The sequence below is a fragment of the Nerophis lumbriciformis genome, linkage group LG38 (assembly GCF_033978685.3).
Source record: "Nerophis lumbriciformis linkage group LG38, RoL_Nlum_v2.1, whole genome shotgun sequence".
Taxonomy (NCBI): domain Eukaryota; kingdom Metazoa; phylum Chordata; class Actinopteri; order Syngnathiformes; family Syngnathidae; genus Nerophis; species Nerophis lumbriciformis.
In genome coordinates, this window is record NC_084585.2 from 11492318 (window position 1) to 11501611 (window position 9294).

Sequence of the window (9294 nt, forward strand, 5' to 3'; positions counted from 1 at the left end):
TAAAAAAAATTTTTTTTAAAAATTTATTTTTATTGAAACCCATTTTTTACAGGCTTTCACGGGCCACATAAAATAATGTGGCAGCCCATAACTGGCCCCCGGGCCTTGAGTTTGAGACCTGTGGTCTAGACAAGTGGTCCCCAACCACCGGGCCACCGATTGGTACCGGGCCGCGGACCGATTGGTACCGGGCCGCACAAGAAATAAAAAATAAAATAAAATATATATATATATATATTTTTTTAATTAAATCAACATAAAAAACACAATATATACATTATATATCAATATAGATCAATACAGTCTGCAGGGATACAGTCCGTAACCACACATGATTGTATTTCTTTATGACAAAAAAAAAAAAATTGTCCGTGGGACAAATTTTCAAGCGTTGACCGGTCCGCAGCTACAAAAAGGTTGGGGACCACTGGTCTAGACAGTGGTCCCCAACCTTTTTTGCACCACGGACCGGTTTAATGTAGGCATTATTTTCACGGACCGGCTTTCCACTTGCCAATACAGCAAAAATAAGTGCATGAAAAATACAACTCACTAAAACGCTGAATTAGTGGGAGCCCTGGGCTTGTTTCCTTGCAATGAGATGCAGATGTAAATCAGCCTTTGGCTACAATCTGTCACATTTATATTTTATATGTTCTTTAATGTACATTGTATCATGTCACAAAGCTAAAACAAATATAACAAATGGCAACTTACTATGAGGAGTGTTATTGTACATCTATAAACAAGCTTATTGGTGCGTCTAGTGCAGGGGTCGGCAACCCGCGGCTCTTTAGCGCCGCCCTAGTGGCTCTCTGAAGCTTTTTCAAAAATGTATGAAAAATAGAAAAAGATGTGGGGAAAAAAATCTATTTTTTGTTTTAATATGGTTTCTGTAGGAGGACAAACATGACACAAACCTCCCTAATTGTTACAAAGCACACTGTTTATATTAAACATGCTTCACTGATTCGAGTATTTGGCGAGCGCCGTTTTGTCCTACTAATTTTGGTGGTCCTTGAACTCACCGTAGTTTGTTTACATGTATAACTTTCTCCGACTTTCTAGGACGTGTTGTATGCCACTTCTTTTTCTGTCTCATTTGTTCCACCAAACTTTTAAGGTTGTGCATGAAAGGTGAGTTTTGTTGATGTTATTGACTTGTGTGGAGTGCTAATCAGACATATTTGGTCACTGCATGACTTAGGGTGACCAGGTGTCCGGATTTAGGCCGGACAGTCCGGATTTTTAATGCCCTGTCCGGCGTCCGGCGCAGCTTCAAGCCGGACACGTATTTGTCCTCCTTTTTGAGGCACTAGGCTTGAAGAGCGGAGTTTTTTCATCTTTGCTGGGCTGCAGCGCGATAGCCAATCAAAGACCGTAAAAAATGCCCCCAACGCAGTAACGTATCAAATGATTGGCTAAGAGCTGTGTCGGATACAAATCTGCTTATCATTGGTTAAAAAAGTAAACAAGGGTCCATGTGCTGCTGCGGCATAACATTGACAGAAAGTTAGCATCATGCCAAAACGCAAGACCTCGTTTAATTCTGAATGGATAAAAGAGCACGAATTTATAACGAAAAGCAGCCGAGACTAATTCCATGGCTTCTGCACACTTTGTCGATGTGATGTCGACGTAAGTAGTCAGGGGAAAGCTGCAATTGAACGGCATGCGGGTACGGATAAACATAAAAGTAATAAACATGCGGCAGGTACCTCTTCAATGAGGACATTTTTTCATGAAGTTTCGTCGCCCCTGGATGACAAGATAACTGCTGCGGAGCTGTGCAAGGTGTACCATGCTGTAAAGCAGTGGTTCTCAAATGGTACCCTGGGGGTATGTAATGTAATGTAAGTTCATAAACTGAACATCAAATTAAGTAGGCTATTCCATTCATTACCATAAACCCAGAGTTTCCCCCCATGCCATGATGGTTTGACCCTCACTAAAATGTCTGTCAAAAAGAACTGTGAAAAGAAATGCAACAATGCAATATTCAGTGTTGACAGCTAGATTTTTTGTAGACATGTTCCATAAATATTGATGTTAAAGATTTCTTTTTTTGTGAAGAAATGTTTAGAATTAAGTTCCTGAATCCAGGTGGATCTCTATTACAATCCCCAAAGAGGGCACTTTAAGTTGATGATTACTTCTATGTGTAGAAATCTTTATTTATAATTGAATCACTTGTTTATTTTTCAACAAGTTTTTAGTTATTTTACATATTTTTTTCCAAATAGTTTAAGAAAGACCACTACAAATGAGCAATATTTTGCACTGTTATACAATTTAATAAATCAGAAACTGATGACATAGTGCTGTATTTTACTTCTTTATCTCTTTTTTTCAACCAAAAATGCTTTGCTCTGATTAGGGGGCACTTGAATTAAAAAAATGTTCACAGGGGGTACATCACTGAAAAAAGGTTGAGAACCACTGCTGTAAAGCATCACCAGTCCTACAGAAGTTTAGACTGCGGCATGAAAGTGGACCGGGAGATTTTCAGTGACTATCCCACAGCTAAAGGGATGGCCTGTGGCCGAACAAAAGCCAAGGCATTGTGCGAGAACGTCATCGCTCACTATTCGGTACAGGAACATACCGACTACATAAAAGAAAACAACCTACCCCTTTCCGTAGCAACCGACGCCTCAAATAAAGGAACAAACAAGTGTTTTCCCATTGTGGTAAGGTATTTTCACTTTGATGAAGGCATCCAACATGTCCTGTTGGATTTTTATAGTGACAGCAACGAAACGTCAGAAGCCATAACAAACCAGCTGCTGGCAAAACTTGAGATGTCTGGCTTAGAGGTGAAAAACATGTCTGCATATGCAGCAGACAATGCCAGTGTCAATTGTGGCAAACATAACAGTGTATCAGAAGCTGAAACTGAGCCAAAAAGATGTGCTCCCTGCAAACTGTTTGGCCCATATTCTGCATAACGCAACCAGATATGCAGCAAGCAGCCTTGATGTTGATGTGGAAACATTTTTGTGGCATTTTTTTAAATTATATATGTTAACTACATTTAAGTCCACACATGTTATGCTTTGTGGCACTCTGCACTTGAAAAGATTCATCTCAGTGGTCACTTTTTGAACACCAAAATGTATTGAATAAATACAAATACTGTTAACAAACACTTGACTTTAATATTTTTTCCTATTCAGCCACACAAACATCATCTTTAAACCACTCAAAATTGTACTATAAATAAGAGTATACCAGAGTCCTATGTACACCATAGTAATTTATTGATATGCCGCATAATGTCCTCCTTTTTGGTATCATGGAAATGGTCACCCTAGCATGACTGCAAGCTAATCGATGCTAACATGCTATTTAGGCTAGCTATATGTACATATTGCATCATTATTCCTCATTTGTAGCTATATTTGAGGTCATTTAGTTTCCTTTAAGTCCTCTTAATTCAATGTACAGGTATATCTCATGACACACTATCTGTATGTAATATGGCTTTTAATTTTTTGCGGCTCCAGACAGATTTGTTTTTGTATTTTTGGTCCAACATGGCTCTTTCAACATTTTGGGTTGCCGACCCCAGGTCTAGTGGGACAGGCGGAAAGTTAAGTAGGAGAAAATGCAGTTGTATATAAATTATTTAACATTTCTCTGCGGCCCCGTAGCAAATGCGTCGTGGTCGGGGACCACTGGTCTAGACCAGGGGTCGGCAACCTTTACCACTCAAAGAGCCATTTCGACCCGTTTCACAAAATAAAGAAAACAATGGGAGTCACAAAACTCTTTTGAAATTTAAAATGAAATAACACCAGAGGTGGGTAGAGTAGCCAGAAATTGTACTCAAGTAAGAGTACTGTTACTTTAGAGATTTATTACTCAAGTAAAAGTAAGGAGTAGTCACCCAAATATTTACTTGAGTAAAAGTAAAAAGTATGTTGTGAAAAAACTACTCAAGTACTGAGTAACTGATGAGTAACATACACACACATATCATATATATATATATATATATATATATATATATATATATATATATATATATATATATATATATATATATATATATATACACACACACACACACACACACACATATATACACACACACACACACACGTACATATATACACACACACACACACACACACATATATATATATATATATATATATATATATATATATATATATATATATACATACATTGATATATACAGTATATAATTTATTTATTTATTTTTTGCCGTTTTTGTTTACATGTTAATAGTGTTTTAATGAATATACATGCATGTTTAACACATATAGATTCCTTTATTTCATGAAGACAAGAATATAAGTTGGTGCATTACCTGATTCTGATGACTTGCATTGATTGTAATCAGACAGTAGTGATGACAAACGTCCACGTTTTCAAATGGAGGAGAAAAAAAGTTCCTCCTCTCTGTCTAATACCACATGAAAGTGGTTGGTTTTTGGCATCTTATTTGTCCAGCTTCCATATTCGTTTTTATACACTTTACAAGAAATACATTGGCGGCAAACTCCGTAGCTTGCTAGCTTGTTTGCGCAGGCTTTCGGAGACTCTTATTTTGAAAGCGCAGGCGCGATGGAGCGGCACTTTTATTGTGAAGACAGGAACTGTGCAGTCAGTCTTTAGGCTTTTGACGGGGTGTACGGTTGAAATAAAAAATGGTCTTTTTTCCTTCACACTTTTGATTGATTGATTGGAACTTGTATTAGTAGATTGCACAGTACAGTACATATTCCGTACAATTGACCACTAAATGGTAACACCCCAATAAGTTTTTCAACTTGTTTAAGTCAGGTCATGTGACCCCTGGCTCTGTTTGATTGGTCCAACGTCACCAGTGACTGCATCTGATTGGTGGAACGCAGTGAACGTCACCAGTGACTGTATTTGTTGAAACGCAGGCACTATGAAGGTCTGTCTGACAGACCAAAACAAACAAAGCGTGCATTAACAGATCGATAAAAATTAGTAGCGAGTAGCGAGCTGAATGTAGATAAAAGTAGCGGAGTAAAAGTAGCGTTTCTTCTCTATAAATATACTCAAGTAAAAGTAAAAGTATGTTGCATTAAAACTACTCTTAGAAGTACAATTTATCCCAAAAGTTACTCAAGTAGATGTAACGGAGTAAATGTAGCGCGTTACTACCCACCTCTGAATAACACTGCATACAAAGTTTTTTTTTTGCTTTGTGCTATGTATAAACCAGGGGTCTCAGAAACACGGCCCGCACCTTAATATGAACATTTAATGTTAGTGCGGCCCGCGAGTTTTATATGAATAGCGCTTGACAACATCACACTTGCCAACCATCCCAATTTTTCCGGGAGACTTCCGAATTTCAGAGCAATTATTCTCTCGAATGTCTGCTGATTTTCACCCAAACTGTTACGCTTACGAGGCATTGTGATGCCGGAGGTCGTCTTTTCAAGATGCAGAGGGATGTCAGGAAGCGGCTTGCAGGTGAGAATAAATGATTTATTCTAATTGCAGAACAAAATGCTGCGCGGTGCACCACGGCACGGAAAACAAGATGGTAGCAAAGATGCTAATATCAAAAATGTAAACTATGAGCGAAACTAGGAGCGTAACTTGTTGCGTAGGAGCAAACAAAACCAACAGACCGAGTGAGGTCAGCGCGTGAACTAAATAGCCCTCTGATTAGTGCCCCGGCAACAGGTGCGCGTCCGGAACACTAACCAGAGGCAGGTGACGATAATCTGCCGTCATGGCAACAGAAACAAACTCAAGAGGTGATGAAAACACAAGTGACTTGAAAACAATAACAAAAATATGATCCGGGTAGCGGATCATAACACAAACAACAATAATAAGGGCGTGCTATGATGGCACTGCCTTTAGCGCCCTCCACAACCTGTACTAACATCTTGCCAGCCCAGTCACATGTTGTATGCGGCTTCTGCAGATACACTTTAGTGACTGCAAGGCATACTTGTTCAACAGCCATACAGGTCACACTGAGGGTGCCCGTTTAAACAACTTTAACACTGTTACTAATATGCGCCACACTGTGAACCCACACCAAACAAGAATGACAAACACATTTCGGGAGAACATCCGCACTGTAACACAACAGAACAAATACCCAGAACCCTTTGCAGCACTAACTCTTCCGGTCTACAAAATACACCCCCCCCTTGTGTCGGTTGAGGTGGGCGGGGTTTGGTGGTAGCGGGGGTGTATAACTTACCCCGGAAGAATTAGGGATTTCCGGGAGAGGCACTGAAATCCGGAAACCTCCCGGAAAAATAGGGGGGGTCGAAGTATGCAGCTGAGCCGCATCAGAGTGATCAAAGAGCGGCAGGTTGCCGACCCCTGGTCTAGACCATACACGATCCGACATGGCCGACGTTGATGGATTGATTCACTTTCCTTTCTTGTAATTTGATACGTCTGTAAAGCACTTTGAATTTCCTCATGTGCAAATTGTGCTGGATAGATCAGCTTGCCTTAATGTGCCTTTCTGTCATTTGTTTAAAAAAAAATATAGCCTATGGTTTGATAAGTATTTAAATGTAGTGACTTTTTTCATCCAGCAATAAAAGTATACTTTGTCTTTGTGTACCATGTGTCTCATCCACACTGCAAAAAGTCAGTGTTCAAAAACAAGAAGAAAAACAATACAAAAAGTTAGGGGTATTTTACTTGAACTAAGCAAAATTATCTGCCAATAGAACAAGAAAATGTCGGCTTGTCAAGACTTTCCAAAACTAGTAAAATTAGCTAACCTCAATGAACCCAAAAATACCTTAAAATAAGTATATTCTCACTAATAAGTGCACTTTTCTTGGTAGAAAAAAATATATACCTTTTTGCTCAATATGTTGAAAAATATTCTTAAATAAGTAAGTGCTAGTGCCATTATCTTGACATAATGATATGCGCTCGGCATCATGATTTTTTTTTTCATGCTTGAAGTAAGAAATTATTATTTAAAAAAAAGTAGTTTTATACTTGTCAGTGTTGATGACACAGCTTTGCAACACTTGATATTCTAGTTTCAAGCATGTTTTACTCGATATAGGTCATCAAATCTCAGCAACAAGCTGTAATATCTTACTGAGATCATTTAGGACCAAAACCCTTGAAATAAGTAAAACCCTCTAACATAAAATCTGCTTACTGAGAAGAATTATCTTATCAGACAGAAAATAAGCAAATATCACCCTTATTTGAGATATTTCATCTTACTTAGATTTCAGTTTTTGCAGTGCACCCATTGTGGACCTGCTGCACAGCCATTTTGTGCCCGGCAGACCAGCCATTTTGGGCTTTGTGAGCAGAGCACTGTTGGTGTTAGCTACTGTGCTAATTGTTACCTTAAATGTTTACCTTATTTTTTTGTTTTGTCAGCTGTGTGTTACTGTTTGGCATGATGGCAGCGCCCAGATCACAAAATGCCGAAGCAGGAAGCAGCGTACAGGTAAGAAAAGTGTTTAATCCTCCTTTAAGCAAGGCAAGATAGAAAAAGGTTGTTCCGCCGGGAAGCGCACGTGAAGAAAAGCATTGCAAAACAACCGGAAACATAACAGTCGCATTGAGCGAACAGGAAACGTAACGGTTGCCAAAGGCGAACAATAATCCCGCGCCGACCGGACGGCAAGACGGGTATATAAACCGGCATTATTGGGATTGTCAGCAGCTGTGTGTCCTAATCACCAAACAGAGGCCAGTGTGTACACTCAGTGCTCCTAGCCACAAGGAAGGTAAACGAGAGCAGAACTTAACACTAAACATGTTATGATCCGCTGCCCGGATCATATTTTTGTTTTTGTTTTCAAGTCACTTGTGTTTTTCAGCACCTCTTGAGTTTGTTTCTGTTGCCATGACGGCAGATTATAGTCACCTGCCTCTGGTTAGTGTCCCGGACGCGCACCTGTTGCCCGGGCACTAATCAGAGGGCTATTTAGTTTACGCGCTGGCCTCATTCGGTCTGTTGGTTTTCTGTTACGCCTTCGTGGCATTGTGATGCCGGAGGTCGTCTTTTCAAGATGCAGAGGGATGTCAGGAAGCGGCTTGCAGGTGAGAATAAATGATTTATTCTGATTGCAGAACAAAATGCTGCGCGGTGCACCACGGCACGGAAAACAAGAGGGTAGCAAAGATGCTAATATCAAAAATGTAAACTATGAGCGAAACTAGGAGCGTAACTTGTTGCGTAGGAGCAAACAAAACCAACAGACCGAATGAGGCCAGCGCGTAAACTAAATAGCCCTCTGATTAGTGCCCGGGCAACAGGTGCGCGTCCGGGACACTAACCAGAGGCAGGTGACTATAATCTGCCGTCATGGCAACAGAAACAAACTCAAGAGGTGCTGAAAAACACAAGTGACTTGAAAACAAAAACAAAAATATGATCCGGGCAGCGGATCATAACAAAACAGGTGAATTATCACAAAAACGAAACAATTACAATATGAATCCAAAAAGCAAATGCACAAGTGGTTAGGAAGAAATTCAGGAAGCTTCCACAGCGTTGTCAACACTGCCCCTTTCAGCTGAACGCTAAGAAAATTAACCGACAAGGTGCAGCTGATTTATTTTTATCCGTAATCAATGTAACGACTTGGCTGTAAGGAATTTTGTGATTTCAAACTGTGAGTGCACCACATAGCTAGTGACAATGTGTTTGTGTGAGTGTGTTTGTGTCGGCAGGGTGGCTGAAAATGTTATTGTGGCTTTGTTTAAATACTAAGTTGATCCATCACCGCCTTGTTATGTTTGTTTGATTATACAGTACTGCATAGTGCTTTATATTGTGTTCCAAGTGTACAAACATTTACAAGGCTGAAACCCGTTATTTATATCACATTTTTGCTTCAAACAAACTATTCTATTTACCAACCCTGTTCAAGAACCAATTAGGTTGGTAAATTGAGGTTCCAATGCATCAGTGCAGTGTCAAAAATGCCGGTGAGTGTGCCACAAGCTCACTAAAGCGGCATTTACCGCTCTATCTACCCATTTACCGGTTTTTAAAAGTCTCTCCCAAGTTTTGAACTGACCTCTGTCGCCAGTTGAATAGCCCTGCCCTGAAGCGTTTGTGACAAAAGTCCTGCCCGTCTCGTGCCAGCACTCCTTTTTGCTGACAAAACAGGATTCTTTCAGATTTGCAGAAACACCATTTGTGTCTTTGAAGATCACCCGAGTGAACCTTAAATAACGGTTGCTTTCATCCCCTAATGGGAAAATAGTCGAGTTAATCAACAAAACAAGGCTTTAATTGGCGCATTGAAATGATTGCCCAAGAGCCCATCA

General features: G+C 39.8%; 1 protein-coding gene across 3 annotated transcripts in view; it reads right to left on the reverse strand.

Moving 5' to 3' along the window:
• The window catches only part of cacna2d2a (calcium channel, voltage-dependent, alpha 2/delta subunit 2a), a 629987-nt gene that overhangs the window by 325808 nt on the left and 294885 nt on the right, over positions 1 to 9294 (reverse strand). The window lies entirely within an intron of this gene.